At 40.6% G+C, this 21,397-nt stretch overlaps 1 long non-coding RNA gene across 1 annotated transcript; it reads left to right on the forward strand.

Annotated features, from left to right (window-relative positions):
• Window positions 1-11,234: 11,234 nt before the first annotated feature.
• LOC138445777 (uncharacterized) lies at window positions 11,235-11,749 on the forward strand. The gene is made up of 2 exons (XR_011258992.1): window positions 11,235-11,367; window positions 11,498-11,749. It is a non-coding gene; the product is annotated as an uncharacterized lncRNA (long non-coding RNA).
• Window positions 11,750-21,397: the final 9,648 nt, after the last annotated feature.

Genomic DNA, 21,397 nt, shown 5'->3' on the forward strand with positions numbered 1-21,397 from the left:
GAGTGGTTGATCGGTCATATGTGATGATGTCTCCATAAAAATCCCAAAGGTCAGGGTTCAGAGAGCTTCCAAAGTGGTGAACAGTAGAGGTGCTGGCCTCTCTCATACCTTGCCCTCTGTAGGTCTTCCATCTATTTGTTCCTCTGTGTCCTTTATTATACCCTTATATAATCAATTGATAGACAGTAAGCCAACATTTTCCTGAGTTCTGTGAGCCACTCCAGAAAAGTAATCAACCCCAAGGAGGTGCCATAGGAACCCCTGATTTATAACTGATTGGTCACAGGCGGTCCAGTAGCTCAAGACTGCGTTCACAACGCAGGAGACCTGATTTCCATCGCTGGGCAGGGAACTGGATCCCACATTCCACAACAAAGATCAAAGATCTTGTGTCCTGTAACTAAGACCTGGTACAGTGAAATAAATACTTTTTTTAAAAAGTGTTATGTGCCTGCCTGGATAAAGGGGGAGGGGGTTGGTGGAGAAGGGATACATATATATGTATGGCTGAGTCCCTTAGCTATTCACCTGCAGCTACCAAAACATTGTTAATCAGCTGTACTCCAATACAAAGTAAAAGTTTGAAGTTTGAAAAACAGAAGAAGCACAAGTAACAACCTAGACTTGCAACTGGAAGTGTGTATGTCTTGGGGGGCAGGGTGTTGGGGGACAGTCTTGTGGGTCTGAGCCCTTACCCTGTGGGTTCTGATGTTATCTCCAAGTACATAATGGCAGAATTGAGTCCAATTGTAGGACACCCAGCTGGTGTTACAAAATTGCTTGATGTGGAGAAAACCCACACGTCTGGCGTCAGAAGTGTTGAATGCCTAGTAGTGTAAGAGCAAAGGAGAAAGACAGGAAGCAGATCAAGTTTTTCCCAACTCAGGTGCGAATTTGAGCTGTTGGCAAAAAAAATTTTAAGTTCTTAGCTCTAATCACTCATATATAGAGAGTAGACCAGGAGTGTCATCTCCGTGCAATCTGAAAAAATACTCTCTTGATAATGCTCCACCCAGGATCGGTCATGATCGTGTCCCAAATGGGTGGGTGCACTTCCACCAAGAAAAACTTGGGGAAATTTGAAAAGCAAGACCTCTGAGTAAATCTTATTGATTTGAAAGATAAAATAGTAGAGGATCATTATAACTTTTAAAAGAAAACCTTTTTATTTTATATTGGAGTTTAGCCAGTTAATAATGTTGTAATAGTTTCAGGTGGACAGTAAAGGGACTCAGCTATACGTATACACATATCCAATCTCCCCCAAATTCCGGCCCAGTCATTACATTACTTTTCAATTTCTGCGGCATTTAACTCTATGTCATGGCTTTTTGTTGTTGTTAGTCGCTAAGTCATATCTTGACACTTTTGTGACCCCATGGACTGTAGCCTGCTGGGCCTCTCTGTCCATGGGATTTCCCAAGCAAGAATACTGGAGTGGATTACCATTTCCTTCTCCAGTGGATCTTCCTGACCCAGGGATCAAACTCCTACATAGTCTCCTACAGTAGCAGCAGATTCTTTACCACTGAGCTTCCAGTGAGGCACTCATTTATTTGTCCATTTATTCACACATGTGTGCATTCTGCATCAAAGGTTTATGAGCGGGGGGGAAAGCACTATGCTGTATGTTGTGTGTAGGTTAACATATAAAAACAAATTACTTTAAAACACTTTCGTCTTTAAATGACTTTAGAGTCTTACAGTGTTTCCAGTACTGTCTGTTCAGTGAAATCACCTTAGAAGCTTCAGAAAATACTTGTGCTTGGGATCCTCCTGCAAAGAATCTGATTCAGTTCATTTGGGGTAGGGCCTCGGCATAGGACTTAATAAAAGCTCTCAGCTTTTAAAAAGATTGAGGCCAGTTGGTCTAGAAGGAAAGATAAGATGGGCAGAGAGGGAATGTTAAATATTTTAGTAAATAAAATTGACTGGCTGCATTTTTCTTGGGGTTGAAAATCACAAGCGGACATTGGGGACCCTGACTCCCAGGATCCCATCACCTGCGCTGCCTTTCAGAGACTGTGGCAACAAAACATGAGTGAATTGTTGAATAGTTCAGACTACCACTTGGTCATCTGAACTAGGAATTTTACATACCTCATTACCAGAAAATAGGCTTCCAAGTGGCTCAGTGATAAAGAATCTGCCTGTGATGCAGGAGACGTGGGTTTGATCCCTGGGTTGGGAAGATCCCCTGGAGAAGGAAATGGCAACCCAGTCCAGTATTTTTGCCTGGGAAATCCCATGGACAGAGGAGCCTGGCAGGCTACAGTCCATGGTGTCACAAAAGAGTCAGACATGACTGAGCAACTGAGCCTGTGCACCAGAAAATATGTGTCTATAGGCAAAACATCTCCCCACTAGAATTGATGTAATAACATGGATAGCTGCAATTTATAAAATGCCTCCTCTATCATAGACCTGGTCCTCATATATAAAATACATTTAACTTCACTGTCTCATTTAGTTTTACAAATGACATTGGAAACCCTAACCAGTAATTACAAACCACACTTAGCATTTGATTTGGTTCTCTAAACATTACCCATCATCATTTTAATTATGGTTTCATACATTGTAATGTTTTCAAATTTGCAGTTGCTTTCCTTGACCACATTTTATGTTTACTGATTCTTTGTACTATGCTAAGTCCTAAATCTTGAAGTAATATCTCCAAATTACACACAAGATGTGTTACTTTAGGGAAAATATCCCCTAGAAAGTTCATCCTATCCATGATCTATTAGAGTTTTATTAGAAATTATTCAACAACAAAGTGGTACTTCCTAAGGGACATTTTTTGTTAGTTTGGGCAGTTAGTTTTTCTTTCAGGAAGATCCCCTGGAGATGGAAATGGCAAACCACTCCAGTATTCTTGCCTGGGAAATCCCATGGACAGAGGAGCCTGGCAGGCTATAGTCCACCACAGGGTCGCAAAAGAGTCAGACATGACTTAGCAACTAAACAACAACCACCACCACAACAGACTATCTCTATAGATCGACTATGAAAAACATCTTGTAGGAATTCATTTTGAAATATCAGATTTTAAAGCTAAAATGGAAGTATGCCATACTTTATAACCAAATTAATATTCAGTCTTTCACTGGCCTCTTATGGAAGGGTGAGTTTTCCTGCAAAGCTAATGCCTCAATCTCTCCTATAGAAGAAAATCCTCATTTTTTAAAAAGACCATTCATTTGAACTTCATTGGGCCACCTTCTATTTTAACCTATCTCATTATGCACACATATATAGATTGACCTTCCTAACAAGGTTATGGGGTGAAATAGCTATGCTTGTCTCCTTAGAACCTACAGTCCTGAGTCCTACATGTTTTAAAGTTTCAGAAAACATCATTAAGGGTTTTGTTGGGAAAGGTTTACATTCTCTCAACTTGCCAGTTAGAATTTAGTGTTGTCCAGAGTCATTCACTATTTTTCGAAAGTAATTTAAATGTAAACTAGGCTGATATGCAATACGTAATATAATGCCACAAGAGAACACAAAGTACTGAAGTTTATTTCCTGGGGAGACTAGTGAGAAATGACTAGACTGGAAGCCTTTCAACCAGAAAATAAAGGATTTTGGAATGATGAGGAAAGTTTGAAGGAAATGATAGAGGGTCCACAGATACCTCACATGGTACTCAATGACTCATAAAATGCAGTATTTTTTACATAATATGGGAAGTGCGCCATGCTTGTACATCTCACCATTGAGTCTGGTACAGTACTTTGATCTTCAACAATATACAACATTTGTGGCATAATAGCCATAATAGGACTATTCAGCTATTTCACACGGCAATAATCCAGTCCTCTCTCATCAGGATAAACTGTGAGGACAAATCCTTTCAAAATCAGAATTAGTTCCTTGTAGAAGAGGGAGGCTACAATTATCCTTTAAATAGGAGCAGCTGCAACATGGTATCGGCCTGGAGCGTGGCAGTGAAGTGTTTTTCCAATGCAATTAAATGGATTTTTTTTAATGCAAACTAATGTTCTATGAAAAGTCAACTGCAAGGTGAGTAGGTGTGGAATTGCTGAGATGAAAGGAACAAGCATGTTGCTTACCTGAGTTAATATCACTACCTTGGTAAGTGATAGTTTGCTGCAAACAAATTATCAAGGCTCCTACTTTCCCATGAAGTGGGCCCACATGGGGACCAGAGTAAACACAAAGGAAAGATAATTCTGGTTCACTTGTACACTGCTGCTGCTGCTGCTGCTGCTAAGTCGCTTCAGTCGTGTCTGACTCTGTGCAACCCCATAGACGAGAGCCCACCAGGCTCCGCCATCCCTGGGATTCTCCAGGCAAGAACACTGGAGTGGGTTGCCATTTCCTTCTCCAATTCACTTGTACACTCTGTGTCTTATTTTGAAATGTGTTCAAAGCTACATTTTGTTATTGTTGCTTTTCCAAAAGATATGATGAGTCAACATCAACATTTTGATTTAAACAAGAAAGGGAGCCCTTGGATGGGAAAATATAAATACAGGACTTAATGCTAGCCAGCGGCTACCTCCATGGCAAGACAAAGAGGGAAGGGCACTTCAGTTTTGATCATAAAGATAATTAAAGGATTGGAAAATAAGATCTTTAAGCAAGATGAAAGGACCGGAGAGGGTAATATTGAAGGGCAATGTAATATCTTCAAATTGTGTATCTTCAGAGTTCTTTCAGAACCTCCGCTGGAGATATGACATGAGGAATTGTATGTAATTCTAGAACAGTGAGCATTTCATCTCACGTGAAAAAAATTTCCCCCAGTGATCCTGAATGTACTGCCAAAAGAGAGTATGAGCTCTCCTTAGGACTGATTTTAAAATCTTAGTACCCAATGAACACTTGTCAAGTCACCCAAGCATCTCCTCCTCTTCTTGACATGTTCCTTCTTTATAAAAGACCCAGTGGGCAGAGGGTTTGAACTTAACTCTAATTATCTGAAGGGTTTCCGTGCTCATAAATTTTAGATAGGATAAAGTTCAGCCAGACAATGAACCAAGATGTCTCCCGTGGCTCTTTGAGATCTGAAAAATGTTTTCTTTAATGTTAGTTCTCGTTCCTGAGTATTGTCAAGGACATTGGTCACAAAGGAAAATAGCAACATCTGATTTTGTAGGCAAAATTTAAGATGTGATGTAAAACTAGGCATTACAATCTTTAATACACTTTTAGAAGTTTACTTTTTTTCAAAGAACACTCTCACATGAGAGAGATGGCCTTTTAAAATGATCCCTGAGCCAAAGATGAGAGAAAAGGAATCCTCCCACTTCACTAGACTGGATTATAATGCGTAGCCTTCAATTCACTAATTCAAAAATCACACATTTTCAAGATAGCAAGAGACTCTTCAGCTCCAAGTTAGGCTGATGGTGGCTGCCAAATCCCTACTCCTCCCATGAAATCTTCCAGGGTTGATTAGGAAAGTGACTCTACCCTCAACCTGCCCTGTTTCCACAGGTAGTCCCTGATCTCTGCCCTGATTAAGTGCACCCTGCTTCCTTCCACTATAAATCTCTTTACACTTGACCTTTACGTAATGCAATTACCTGTCTATCCATGTATTGCTTTAATGTTTCCATTTGTTCCTAGTGGCATTCCAATATACCTGTCTGTATTAATGTGTTTGATGCTGATTCTAAGCCCCTGGAGGGAAGGGACAGAATCTCTTTAGATGGGATTGATGGTCCTCAAATATCAAATGCCTAAAAAATGCTCTCTGCAAGAAAACAACTTAACTTTGCATATTTTTTCTTGGTCTGGAGAGATTTGATTCAGGAAGCTATTGGTAAAGATTCAGGATGTCATAATATATAAACACTTCCATTTTATTAAGACAAGTAGGAAAGAGTTACAATTGTACTATATTACCTATGTTGCCTTGTCTCTATTACTGCATTCGAATATCACCTATAATTAGGGCTTCCTGAGCGGCACACAGTGGTAAAGAATCCTCTTGCCAGTGCAGGAGATGCAAGAGATGCAGGTTCGATTCCTGATCAGGAAGATCCCCTGGAGAAGGAAATGGCAACCCACTCCAGTATTCTTGCCTGGGAAATCCCAAGGACAGAGGAGCCTGGCGGGCTACACAGCCTGGGGTCACACAGAGTCGGGCTGAAGCGACTGAGCATGCACGTCATCTATTAATATAACTAAGGAAACCATTATTAAGGTCCCTTTACATGTTAAGTGCTCCTATGGAATGATACCTTAGTTCTCGTGGCTCCTTCTCCTCCCCTTCCTCCACTCTCTTGACTGCTTTACCCATTTATGATGTTTATGATGTGTCTTTAAACACCTATAATCTCTAGACTCCCAGAGGATTGGGACCTCTCTGGTGTCCAGCTTTCTGATACCCAAATACACCAAACCATTAACTCTCCTGAAAACAGCCACATGTTGCTGGCCTTATTTTCAAGCATTTACACCTAGTGCTCCCTTGGTCTAGAAACAGTATCAGTAGTAACAGATAATCACATCACTTCCAAAATCCAAATCAATTACCTCCACGTGAAGCCCTGCCTCTCTCCCTACCCGCCCCCGCCCCCCTCCCCAAGCATGATGTGTATTCCTTCATTACTGTGTTGTAGTCATTAGTTTATAAGTGATTTTTCTTCTGCTTTAGATTGTATCTCAATCATCTTTATACTCCTAACCTTTGGTATAGAAAAGAGTACAAAAGGCTAGTATGACAGGGCAAGTTTTTTTTTTTTTTTTTTTTTTTAATGTGACCTGCTTCTGTTAGGTGTTACTTGGAAATAGTGTCATATATTTTATGGTGAATACAGTTTTTAAAAGAAGATTTATCCACTCCCTTAGCAGTGGTTTATCTCTCCCTCAGAGAAAACCAGAATGAGTTTTTTAATAAAATGATTGAAAAGGTACACTGAATCTTCAATTTAATTATTTCAATTCCTGCAAAAAAAAAAAAAAAAGGTCTTTCAGAAAGCCTGCTGCTTGGTAAAATGTGATAAAGTTCCAATACATTCTTAAAAATTGTAAATTAATTTATAAATTTCCATTCAAAGTTTAATCTGCTCTTTTCACACAAGAAAACTCATAAGGTTGCTTCCTATTGAGTTACTATCTTTGCATCTAGAGTTTAAGCCAGTATTTAATCTCTTTCTAGAAGCTTCCAGAGGTGCTTGGTACATTATAGGTGAATGTTGCCCATTTTTATTGCTTTTGGAGTTGAGCAAGAATTCTACACCCATCATTCCAGACCGTGGCTTACTTAGGTTTCCAGTTTATTTCTCTCAATTTTTGTATTTCTCCCAGAGCAGGTCACTTCATTTTTTTTTTTTAACGTGCCCTGACTCTTTCTGGCTTCTGCATGTATGTTCCTAAGCAGTGTCCTGCCCTCCACATCCTCCCATCAGCTTCATCACCCTCTTGCTTTTGTTCTTAACAGCCACTGCCCCGCTGAAACTACTACTGATTCTTCTGTCTCGACCTAGGCTTGTCCTACTCTCATTCCTGGAGCAACTATTGGTGATTCTTTCATGGGACGTCTCTCTTACCCACTGTGTTACGATTCTATGTATTTTATCCCATCTCCCTTCTCAGTAAGTTTTTGGGACAGTATTACCATGCCCTGTTCATCTCTGAGACGCCTGCAATACCAGGCACAATTTCTTGACCATAGCAAGGACTCAATAGCTATTTGTTTAACTGAATTGAATTCAAATATGTTCAAACAACTCTCTCCTCACTATGTTTGACAAAATAATTATAACAAGTCCATAATCACATTCAATGGTAAAGCCAGGATTTGAACATGAGTAGCTCACTGCACTTTAACCCCTATAACTTTGTTATCCCTACAATAGACAGAATATGTCTTCAAAATTATTGGCCTGGCTATGTAATTTATCTCTAATCATTAAAGGGTAAACATTTTCCTGATACTACTGAACATACTTTCTCTGACAGTGTGTGACAAAAAATGAGTTTATTTTTCTGTGACACTAGTTTCACAGAATGGGAACATAAAGCAATTTAAGAGCATTCCTTTCCTAAGTTCATTATGATGTCATTTATTGCCTCTGAGTTCTTTCAGGATCTATAGATAGATGCACAGATGTATAGATACTATCCAGTTTACTATATAATATTGGATTATGCATGCGTGCTCAGTCACGTCCAACTCTTTGAATCCCCATGGACTATAGACCGCCAGTCTCCTCTGCCCATGGGATTTTCCAGGCAAGAGTACTGGAATGGGTTGCCGTGCCCTCCTCCAGGGAATCTTCCCGACCAAGGAACTGAACGTACATCTCCTGCATTGCAGGTGGATTCTTTACCACTGAGTCATCAGAGACGCGCCCATAATAACGGATTGTCTGTCCCCAGTTGGAAGACTGTTTAGACTTCTGTGCACTTCAGTGGCTCAAAGGTAGCACAGGAGTATTTGGAGCCAAGGATGTGGGCTTTATAATAAACTTGGCTTAGCACTCAGGGGTTTATTCTGGGTTTTGGGGCTTCAATGTGCTGGAAGAAATATGGAATCTACAAAACATCTTTTTAATCTCAGTGATGGGACTTGAAAATTTAAAAAACAAGTCTAAAAAAATAACACCAACTTAATCTCTCCCCACATAAAGGAACCACTTGTTCTTGTAGAAAGCACTGTTGAATTTATTTTTAGAATAGGAAGGGGAAAAAAAAAAAACTGAGGGAAGCAATGAAGCAACAATGAATTACCCTTCTGCTCTGGTGATATATTTGAACTGATTTTTCCTTTGTGGCTAGGCTTTTTCTGGGGGACAGAAACAGCAGAAATTATTTTACAATGCCCTTCAATAGCTGAGTCAAAATTCTCCTGAATTGTTGAAATTCTTCCTTATTTGCAGTTGAGTTTACTTTGTTTACTTTTACCAGTAGACGTTTCAGGTCAATGTACATTTTGCCACCACCTTCTGGATGGAAAACTGCCTTTCCGTTCAGCAACCTTCTCTTAAAATATCTTAAGGTTAAGATTTTTTACTTTATAACCATGTCGTTTCCTTTCTAAAATATTTTGAGAATGTGAGGTTCTGGCAGGATCAAGTGACTACAAATCAGATTAAACAACACCCAGTGCCAAGTGATCAGACAGAAAAAGAATTGTACAGATGAAAACTAATGACCACTCTGGCCACTGCTAGGTGGCACTCTGTGGGATGCTCACAAGGAGGCCAATTCCAGTGGCCGTTGAACACTAGTTCCTAGGCTGTTTGGAGGAATGCTGATCTCCTGCTTCAGTCCAAGAAAGATCCCATCAAGACAATTTCAGCAATTGTCTTGACCTTGATTGCTCTTATATTTGCTCTGTGGAAACTGGCAGATAAATGCTGGTCTAGGGTTTCATTTATCTGCATAATTATATAAGCTTGAGAGAATATATTGTGAACATTTTATTTCTGCACCCCCCCCCCAACTCTTCTTTAGTTTGCATGATGTGGCTTTGCTCTTCTTAACTTGAAAATACCCCAATGCAAGCGATAATTTTTTTTGCCAAGGGTTTTGAAAAACCTCCTCTGCTGTCTGGGGTAGTGTGTGTTTTCTGGTGGTGTGAGAGGATGCTGTGGGGATTAGGAGCCTGTGCTTGGGAATCTACCAAGCTAGGTCGAAATGCCAGTTCTGCTATTTGCCCGACTCTGGCAACTGAGTCCATCTTATGCTGCTCAATTTCCTCATCTTGAAGACAAGGATCCCAATAAGAGTAAAAATACCTTATGGTGGTTTTTGTTGTTCAGTCTGTAAGCCGTGTCTGACTCTTTGCCATCCCACGGACTCAAGCACCCATGCCACGTTCCTCTGTCCTCCACTGTCTCCCAGAGTTCGCTCAAGTTCATGTCCATTGGTTGGTGATGGTATCTAACCATCTCATCCTTTGCTGCTCCCTTCTCTTTTTTCCTTCACTCTTCCCTAGCATCGGGGTCTTTGCCAATGAATCCACTTGCTCACAAAGGCTGTAAAATAGTAATTCTGATATGTACTAGGCATAGGCACTGATTAACGTTTCTTATAGATATTATCCCACTTCATGTCTTACCCCATGAGGTTGGCTCTATTAGTAACCCCAGTTCAAGGGAGAAGGGGCTTCCCTGGTGGCTCAGCAGTAAAGAATCTGTCTGCCAACACAGGAGGCACCAGTTTGATCCCTGGGTCAAGAAGATTCTCTGGAGGAAAGCATGGCAACCCCCTCCAGCATTCTTCACTGGAGAATCCCATGGACAGAGGAGCCTGGTGGGCTACAGTCCATAGGGTTGAAAAGAGTCAGACACGACTGAAGCAACTGAGCAGGCACGTGGGTAAGGGAGAAGATATGGGGGCACAGAGGGTAAGGTAGCTGAGTAGGGACGCCCCATTGTAGGGAAGTGCCAGCTGGGATTCTGGCCCAGGCACGATTGTACTACAGGTGTATTCTTCACTATGCAAAGCTAGTCTTTCATGGGTGTGGCCGATGTGACTTATGGTGCCTGCTGGGCAAGTGGACACATATGCGTTTAATTCACAGAGTGCTCCTGAGTTGTGCGGCAAAGGGTCTCACAGTACATCACCTGCCTGTGCAGGTCTTGGGTTGGGGTGTTTGGGAAAAGGTGGAGCCCAGAGGCCAGAGTTAGGTCCCTGCTACCTTGCTGAGTCTGCTCTGCTCTGAGATTTTCCTCAAAGCCTGAAGGGGGATCAATTTTCTTTCCTTCAGATTTTTGTTTTTTCCTTAACATTTCTGTTAATTTTTTTTTTCATTTTATTCCCCTCCCCTCATATTATCCTTAAGCATCACCAGCCAAAGAATTAAAGGAATACTCCTGGGGTTGCTATTTTTAACTCCTGTGGTTGGAGAGGATTCAATAAACATGCCTCTAGTATTAGTTAACATGTTTTATTGGCTCACCGCATGTTTAAATATGCTCCGCACACACTGCTCTTTAAGTCTTTCTTCACTTCTTTTGCCCCAGATTGAGTGTATGTTCTCTTTTCATGATGTCTTCCTTACTTGGCTATGGTTTAGGCATATTTGTATACCCTTCTCATCCAGCCAAAAGACTGTAATCTTCTTGAGGACAGAAATTCTTACATTCTTACCATATTATGTCCTGCAGCAGCTAGCATGTTGTTGTTTGGACACTGAGTTGTGTCTGCCTCTTGTGTGACCCCATGGACTGTAGTCTGCCAGGCTCCTCTGTCCATGGGATTCTCCAGGCAAGAATACTGGAGTGGGTTGCCATTTCCTTTTCCAGGGGATCTTCCTGACCCAGGGAACAAACCTGCTTCTTCTACATTGGCAGATGGATTCTTTACCACTGAGTCACCAAGGAAGTCCAGCATCCAGCATAGTATCTAACAAACAGAAGTTCATGAAGACAGAAAAAGGTAAAGCATATTTAAATTTAACCACCTCATAAACCAGCTCAAATTACAAGTACCAGATTGGGAGCCAAAAGATGTGGCCTTAAAATGTGGCTCATTTCCCCCTGACCCTAACTTTCTCTTTTCTTGGCAGCTTGTTGAATGCAGAGGACCCAGTGAAGGAATTCTGAGGCCACGCTCTGAGGTGGCAGAGGCACACAGTGAAAGAATCTGGGGTTTCTGAGTATTTCAGGAGAGCAGCCCAAGATGCCTGCCTGACCGATGTCTGACTTTCTTTAAGTCATCATGTTTAAAGGTTATTTGTTGCCTGAACTGGTGTTATCTGATAAATACATCACCAACAGCTTCTTTTGAAAAAATAAATTTTGTCCATTAAAATGAAAAAGGTGTATACCCTTGGAACCAGAAATTACTGTTTTAGGAAACAAATTTTTACAATTAAAACATCATAAGCACACAAAAATGGGCTTGTAAAAATATGCTTGCAACAGAAAAGTAAAAGTCAAGTATATTTTCATCCATTGGGAAATGGTTAAACAAATTACGGCACACTGATTCGTTGAACTCTATACAGACATTTACGGGCTTCCCAGGGGGCTCAGTAGTGAAGAATCCACCTGCCAGTGCAGAAGCAGAGACTCGAATTCGATCCCTGGGCTGGGAAGATCCCCCGGAGAAGGAACTGGCAACGCATTCCAGTATTCCTGCCTGGAGAATTTCATGGACAGAGGAGCCTGGTGGGCTATCGTCTATGGGGTCGCACAGAATTGGACATGACTGAGCATGAGACATACAGACCTTGAAAGAAATGATCTGGCTAAATGTGCTAACCTGGAAAGATGCTGGTAGTAGTGCAGTGTTAGTCACTTAGTCGTGTCTGACTCTTTGCAACCCCATGGACTGTAGCCCGCCAGGCTCCTCTGTCCATGGGATTCCCCAGGCAAGAATACTGGAGTGGGTTGCCATGCCCTTCTCCAGGGGATCTTCCTGACTCAGAGATTGAACCTGACCTCCTGAGTTGCAGGTAGATTCTTTACCATTTGATCTCCAGGGAAGAAAGATGCTTATCACATAGTTATTTATATAACAAAATTGGAAATTATTTGTTTTTATTAAAGTTACACTTAAAGATGTGATAAATGAGAAAAATTAGGAAGACTAATGTTCACAACTTTATTCTAAACAAGTGTTATCTATTGGGTAGATAATTTTTTTAAAGTTGCCCCATTTCTTTGCCTCTCTCTTATCCATAGTATTTTGCAATGGTGGTGGTTTAGTTATTAAGTCATGCCTGACTCTTGCGACCCCATGGACTATATCCTGCCAGGCTCCTCTGTCCATGGGATTTCCCAGGCAAGAACACTGGAGTTCCCTTTCTCTAGGAAAACTTCCCAACCTGGAGATTGAACCAGGGTCTCCTGCACTACAGGTGGATTCTTTACCGAGTGAGGCACAAGGGAAGCCCCCTCAGGAGGTGGAGTCCATTTATTTATTCCTTAAGTCCGGATTAATACTGAAATGGCTTTGGACTATTACAAACAGTGGAGGCTACAACATGCTAGTTTCAAGACTAGGGCTAGAGTGACCTTGGCACACATGTATTATCTTTTTTTTTTTTTTTTTTTTTTTGTCACTGCGCCACTACCGTGAGAGGAAGCTCAGGTTAGCCTGCTGAGACCCCAACATGGGCAACAGGACTGAGTCGAGATGTACTAGCAACACCAGCAGAGACCAGAGGGCTGCCTGGTCACCCAGCAGACTCTTCCTTTACTCCTTCCCTACTTCCTTCCTTCCATTACACCTTTCTTCCCCTCACCTCTCTCTTTTTCAATGTATATAAGATTTTCTTTAAAATTGCCATACTCTGCTAGCCCATCACATCTACTAGGATTATGCCTGCAGTGACTGAGAGTAGGAGAGACACTCCTCCTTTTATTTCACATTTATTTTTAATTGGAGGATAACTGCTTTACAATGTTGTGTTGGTTTCTGCCGTATATCAACATGAATCAGGCATAAGTATACATCTGTTCCCTCCCTCTTAAACTTCCCTCCCTCCACCTCCCACCCCTTTCCACTCATCTAGGTCTCCACAGAGCACCAGATTGAACGCCCTGTGTTACACAACAACTTCCCTTTGGCTATCATTTTACACATGGTAATATATATATTTCAATGCTACTCTCTCAATTCGTCCCACCCTCTCCTGCCTCCACTGTGTCCATGATTCTGTTCTCTATGAGGAAAGAGACTTCTTAATTCTGTAACCTTCAAAGCAAATGGATTCTTCATGAAGCTTGTGCACTGGGGAAATTAGTATAATAATTATCCTAACAAAACAAAAGATATTTCCTAAATAAAGCAGCTTCTTGGTTTTAGACGTAGTAGATATACTCTACTTTTTTTTCCTGCATTCAATTTTACCTGGTGCTAGTGTTTGAAGTGGAAATACATATATTTCCCTTTTGTCCTCTGGTGCTGGTCACACAGACGAATGAGCTGTGTGGGCATGTTTTTATTCTTGCCTGAAGCATACATGCTCAACTGACCCTTTGTCTCTGGATGTAAAGGGAATGAAGAGGTGTAAATCCTTTTATCTGGGGTTTGAAGAAATGTCCTGGTGGGACTATCACACAGTTTCATGGAGATGGACAAATTTTCACAAGTGGCCTTCACTAGGATGAAAAATTATGATAAACAGTAATACAACAAGAAGACAAATGAATAACTGTCCTGAGGGATGTAGCCCATGGAAAGAATCTTTTTTGAAGGAAAAGGTTAATTTCATAAGAATGTGATGAATACAACCCAGAAAAAAAAAAAAAAAGCCAATGGCTTCACCACCGTATTATGTTGTTCATTAAATAATATCTCAGAATTACCTCATTTTTTATAGGTGCATTTTTAAACTTTTAAAATAATTATTCACACTTAATAAACATTAAATGAGACAGAGCAGGTACTAGGCGATCTCTGTTATATATTTAAAATGTAGTCAGGTATGGGTAGAAAACGTTGAAGAGCTTGCTGGAGTAGCTCATTTCAAAGTATTTTCAGTTTTACTTTTATTTATATAGTTTTTACTGAAATATAATTGCTTAGGTAACAATCAGCAGATCCCTTCCCAGAGATAATGGAAACAAGTGATAGAGTTGAAATAGATGTTGGTACAGAAAATAGCAAGTGCTGAACGATTCCAAAACAACTCTGGAGTGGAAGAACAATATTAACTGTAAAATAGCCAAATTAAAAATCATTTAAAGTCAGATTTCAATACGGCGTTTTCATTTTCAATAGAAAGCAAGAGATTATACTAAGGCTCATTCTGATTATTCAAAACAGTGAAATAAAGACATCTCCCTTTGTACAGAAGGTTGGGTGAGTAGAAGTTCTCATTTGCTGCTACAGTTCCTTACATCATTACATAATTGTTCCCTGGTATGCCAGTTATTCCATGGGTATTGAAGTATGCAGGGCTGTTGAGCTAATCCTTAGTTTTAATGCAGTGCTATGCTTATAGTAGATTCACAAATATTTTGAGTGAAAAAATGAACAAATCTCCAAAGTGGATAATTAAAATCACCTGATACTCTTACAAGTGAATTGGCTAAACATATAGCACAGTCAGTTAATGTTTAACCTCATGAGTAATCAGGAAATGCACGTTAAATCATCGATGATACATTGCTTTTCACCTATCACACACTGCAGTGAATTGTAAATTGCTACAAGCTTTCTAGAAAGCAATTTGGCAAAATGCACTGTGAGCCCTCAAAGAGTTCATACCCTTTGTCAGGATAATAACACTTCCAAGAATCTATTCGACAGAAACAATCAGAGATACGAAGATTTTTATTCAAGGATATTCATTGCAGCACTATTTATAACTGTAAAAATATTAAGATTTCTGAAATCTTAAAGTCTGAAAATAGAGTTAGCTAAATTATGCTACATTTCTATGATTAAATGCTGTGGAGCAAAAATAATCACATGCTTGCAGAATATTTAATGACATGCAGAATAGTTCAAGTTAAGTTTGCATTGTGTGTATATGTGGGGGGTTGTGTGTGTGTGAAAAAGAGAAAGAGAGCGACGGTTTAGAAAATCTCTCTTGCTCTGGGCAAAAAATAAGTGCAGATATATATAACATATATGAACAAATATTCTTAAAAGCATGATAAATCTTCTGTAAAAGATAAAGGATTCTTTCACAAAATCTAAAAACTGAATTTTACAGAGAAGGAAACTATGCAGTAAATAAGCACAAGTGTTAGGTTTCAACTTAGTGTTAAGAAGTCTTGTGTGTAAGGGCTTAAGAAATAAACCTGAGGACTAAGCAGGCTGACTCACTGGCAAAGAATCCACCTTCCAGTGCAGGAGATGGGCTTGAGTCGGGAAGATCTCCTGAAGGAAGGCATGGCAACCCATTTCAGTATTCTTGCCTGGGAAATCCCATTGACAGAGGGACCTGAAGGACTATAGTCCATGGGGTAGCAAAGAGTTGGACATGACTTAGTGATACAACAACAAAAAGGTCAAATTGCAGCTCCTATAAACAGGGGAATTCCTAAAGGGTTACAACACCTTCTTCAGTGGTAGACAGGAAAAAATATGCCCTAGAGAGATGGTGGGAATGTATGTCTAGCCTATCTTTGAGTGAAAGAGAAAAATGAATGAGGGAGAGAGAGAGAGAAACATTCATTGAGAGAGGTATAAACTTTCCTCAACTTTACTGGAGATTTGGGCCTGAATTTACATTGAAACCCCGGTGGGCTACAGTCTGTGGGGTAGAAAAGAGTAGGACATGACTGAGTGACTAATGCTTTACATTACAAGATGCATCTCTAAACTTAGATGAAGTGCATTATATGTTGGTAATGACCTCAGAACCCATGTTTTATTTGCTTCCTCTTCATTCTGCTGGTGAATGAGGGTTTTCTACCTTTAGGGATATGAGGATGGTTGAACACAGGACACTCAACACTTAACGTGAAGATGGGTAGCCACATATATTCACAGCCTTGGGGAGAACACCGTGTCATGCAGGCTCACTCAGAGGCTGTCCTTACAAAGAGAGTGAACACTCAGGGGGTGTGAGAGGCAGTCTCTGAGGCATAAAGAGGCTGAGGGGACCCTTTGCTTTTGTGGGAAGATACCTCAGATATACAGATGACACCTACCTTATGGCAGGAAGTGAAGAGGAACTAAAGAGCCTCTTGATGAAAGAGAAAGAGGAGAGTAAAAAAGACGGCTTAAAACTCAACATACAAAAAACTAACTCACAGCATCTGGTTCCATCAGTTCAGTTCAGTTCAGTTGCCCAGTCGTGTCCGACTCTTTGGGACCCCATGAATCGCAGCACACCAGGCCTCCCTGTCCATCACCATCTACCGGAGTTCACTCAGACTCACGTCCATCGAGTCCGTGATGCCATCCAGCCATCTCATCCTCTGTCGTCCCCTTCTTCTCCTGCCCCCAATCCCTCCCAGCATCAGGGTCTTTTCCAATGAGTCAACTCTTCACATGAGGTGACCATAGTACTGGAGTTTCAGCTTTAGCATCATTCCTTCCAAAGAAATCCCAGGGCTGATCTCCTTCAGAATGGATTGGTTGGATCTCCTTGCAGTCCAAGGGACTCTCAAGAGTCTTCTCCAACACCACAGTTTAAAAGCATCAATTCTTCAGCACTCAGCCTTCTTCACAGTCCAACTCTCACATCCATACATGACCACAGGAAAAACCATAGCCTTGACTAGACAGACCTTAGTCGGCAAAGTAATGTCTCTGCTTTTGAATATACTATCTAGGTTGGTCATAACTTTTCTTCCAAGGAGTAAGCGTCTTTTAATTTCATGGCTGCAGTCACCATCTGCAGTGATTTTGGAGCCCAAAAAAATAAAGTCTGACACTGTTTCCACTCTTTCCCCATCTGTTTGCCATGAAGTGATGGGACCAGATACCATGATCTTCGTTTTCTGAATGTTGAGCTTTAAGCCAACTTTTTCACTCTCCTCTTTCACTTTCATTGAGAGGCTTTTTAGTTCCTCTTCACTTTCTGCCATAAGGGTGGTGTCATCTGCATATCTGAGGTTATTGATATTTCTCCTGGCAATCTTGATTCCAGCTTGTGTTTCTTCCAGTCCAGCGTTTCTCATCATGTACTCTGCATAGAAGTTAAATCAGCAGGGTGACAATATACAGCCTTGATGTACTCCTTTTCCTATTTGGAACCAGTCTGTTGTTCCATGTCCAGTTCTAACTGTTGCTTCCTGACCTGCATACAGATTTCTCAAGAGGCAGGTCAGGTGGTCTGGTATTCCCATCTCTTGAAGAATTTTCCACAGTTGATTGTGATCCACACAGTCAAGGGCTTTGGCATAGTCAATAAAGCAGAAATAGATGTTTTTCTGGAACTCTCTTGCTTTTTCCATGATCCAGCAGATGTTGGCCATTTGATCTCTGGTTCCTCTGCCTTTTCTAAAACCAGCTTGAACATCTGGAAGTTCACGGTTCATGTATTGCTGAAGCCTGGCTTGGAGAATTTTGAGCATTATGTTACTAGCCTGTGAGATGAGAGCAATTGTGCGGTAGTTTGAGCATTCTTTGGCATCACCTTTCTTTGGGACTAGAATGAAAACTGACCTTTTCCAGTCCTGTGGCCACTGCTGAGTTTTCCAAATTTGCTGGCATATTGAGTGCAGCACTTTCACAGCATCATCTTTCAGGATTTGAAACAGCTCCACTGGAATTCCATCACCTCCACTAGCTTTGTTCATAGTGATGCTTCTTAAGGCCCACTTGACTTCACATTCCAGGATGTCTGGCTCTAGATGAGTGATCACACCATCATGATTATCTGGGTCGTGAAGATCTTTTTGTACAGTTCTTCTGTATATTCTTGCCACCTCTTCTTAATATCTTCTGCTTCTGTTAGGTCCATACCACTTCTGTCCTTTATCGAGCCCATCTTTGCATGAAATGTTGTCTTGGTATCTCTAATTTTCTTGAAGAGATCTCTAGTCTTTCCCATTCTGTTCTTTTCCTCTATTTCTTTGCATTGATCGCCGAAGAAGGCTTTCTTATCTCTTCTTGTCATTCTTTGGAACTCCTCATTCAGATGCTTATATCTTTCCTTTTCTCCTTTGCTTTGCACCTCTCTTCTATTCACAGCTATTTGTAAGGCCTCCCCAGACAGCCATTTTGCTTTTTCGCATTTCTTTTCCATGGGGGTGGTCTTGATCCCTGTCTCCTGTACAATGTCACAAACCTCATTCCATAGTTCATCAGGCACTCTATCTATCAGATCTAGGCCCTTAAATCTATTTCTCATTTCCACTGTATAATCATAAAGGATTTGATTGAGGTCATACCTGAATGGTCTAGCAGTTTTCCCTACTTTCTTCAATTTGAGTCTGAATTTGGTAATAAGGAGTTCATGATCTGAGCCACAGTCAGCTCCTTGTCTTGTTTTTGTAGACTGTATAGAGCTTCTCCATCTTTGGCTGCAAAGTTTATAATCAATCTGATTTCAGTGTTGACCATCTGGTGATGTCCATGTGTAGAGTCTTCTCTTGTGTTGTTGGAAGAGGGTGCTTGCTATGACCAGTGCATTTTCTTGGCAAAACTGTATTAGTCTTTACCCTGCTTCATTCTGCATTCCAAGGCCAAATTTGCCTGTTACTCCAGGTGTTTCTTGACTTCCAACTTTTGTATTCCAGTACCCTATAATGAAAAGGACATCTTTTTTGGGTGTTAGTTCTAAAATGTCTTGTAGGTCTTCATAGAACCGTTCCACTTCAGCTTCTTCAGTGTTACTGGTTGGGGCATAGACTTGGATTACTGTGATATTGAATGGTTTGTCTTGGAAACGAACAAAGATCATTCTGTCGTTTTTGAGATTGCATCGAAGTACTGCATTTCGGACTCTTCTGTTGACCATGATGGCTACTCCATTTCTTCTGAGGGATTCCTGCCCACAGTAGTAGATATGATGGTCATCTGAGTTAAATTCACCCATTCCAGTCCATTTTAGTTTGCTGATTCCTAGAATGTCGACGTTCACCCTTGCCATCTCTTGTTTGACTGCTTCCAATTTGCCTTGATGCATGGACCTGACATTCCAGGTTCCTATGCAATATTGCTCTTTACAGCATAGGACCTCCTTGCCTCTATCACCAGTCACATCCACAGCTGGGTGTTGTTTTTGCTTTGGCTCCATCCCTTCATTCTTTCTGGAGTTATTTCTCCACTGATCTCAAGTAGCGTGTTGGGCACCTATTGACCTGGGGAGTTCCTCTTTCAGTATCCTATCATTTTGCCTTTTCATACTGTTCAGGGGGTTCTCAAGGCAAGAATACTGGTTCCATCACTTCATGGAAAATAAATGGGGACAGAATGGAAACAATGACAGACTTTATTTTCTTGGGCTCCAAAATCACTGCAGATGGTGATTGCAACCATGAAATTAAAAGATGCTTACTCCTTGGAAGAAAACTATGACCTATCTAGACAGCATATTAAAAAACAGAGACATTACTTTGCCAACAAAGGTCCGTCTAGTCAAAGCTATAGTTTTTCCAGTAGTCATGTATGGATGTGAGAGATGGACCATAAAGAAAACTAAGCACTGAAGAACTGATGCTTTTGATTTGTGGTGTTGGAGAAGACTCTTGAGAGTCCCTTGGACTGTAAGGAGATAAAACTAGTCAATCCTAAAGGAAATCAGTCCTGAATATTCATTGGAGGGACTGATGCTGAGACTGAAACTCCAGTACTTTGGCCACGTGATGCAAAGAGCCAACTCATTGGAAAAGCCCCTGATGCTGGGAAAGATAGAAGGCAGGAGGAGAAGGGCCAGCAGAGGATGAGATGTTTGGGTGACATCACTAACTCAATGGACATGCATTTGAGCAAGCTCCAGGAGTTGGTGGTGGACAGGGAAGCCTGGTGTGCTTCAGTCCATGGGGTCGCTAAGATTTGGACAGGACTGAGCAACTGAATTGAATTGATGATTGGCTTATTTGAATAATTCTGCAGGCTGGTGGGAAAAGTAAGCCTGCTCTTCAGGGATCAATAAGCACTGTGCCTGGCCTCTATCATAAGCAGGGTTGTTTAGCTAGAGAACCTTTTCTAGACAGTACAGTGGGAAGGTGAATTGTGATTTGTCCATTTGATGCCCTCCAGTCTCAGATGTTAAGGCAATACATACTACTGAATCTTCATTTCAGACTTCAACCATTCCAGACAAAGCAAAAGCAAATCATCTCCAGAAAAATACAGCTAAAACCAGCCCCAGGGAACACCCACAGCTGAAATTCCAGAAGTATTAATATATCTAGAAACAGGAGAAGCCAAGCTATCTAAATGAAGTCATATTAAACAAAGAACTATAGAATCAAATCCTTAATCTCTTAACATTAGAATTATTTAATAGAAATATAAAATGTCTTTTAAAAGATAGCATAGAAACACGACAGAAGAATAAGAGATTATGAAAATTGACCAGGGAAACTGGATAAATAAAGTAAATAGAGATTCTAGAAATGAAATTAGAAACTGAATGAACTGACTAAACAGTGATTTAGAAACAACTGTAGAAGGAGTTCACAAACTGGAAGAGCTCCCTGAAAAAATGCGAGGTTAAGAGACTTGTATGATAGAGTGAGATACTCCAATAAACATGTCATCAAGGTTTCAAAATCTAACAGGAAGAATGAAGGAAAAGAACTATTTAAATGTATAAATGAAACAGATTCAGAAAATTCAGTGGCTCTCAGTGAATCGTAAGAAAAAGAGGTTTAAAAGATTTTTTTAAAAGCCTTAAAAAGCCTAACAGAGAAAGGTTGCTTAACACAAGCCAGACAGAATTCAAAACAATTTACATGTATTGACTCCTCTATCCTCACAATGTAGGAGATTATTTAGGCACAGAAAATTTAACTAATATGGCCAAGATTTCATAGCTCACAAATTATAGGAGCAATCTGGCTCCTGGGTTCATGCTATTAATCCTTATATGAAACTGTCTCTTGAA

Source organism: Ovis canadensis, chromosome 9 (genome assembly GCF_042477335.2).
Source record: "Ovis canadensis isolate MfBH-ARS-UI-01 breed Bighorn chromosome 9, ARS-UI_OviCan_v2, whole genome shotgun sequence".
Lineage (NCBI taxonomy): Eukaryota > Metazoa > Chordata > Mammalia > Artiodactyla > Bovidae > Ovis > Ovis canadensis.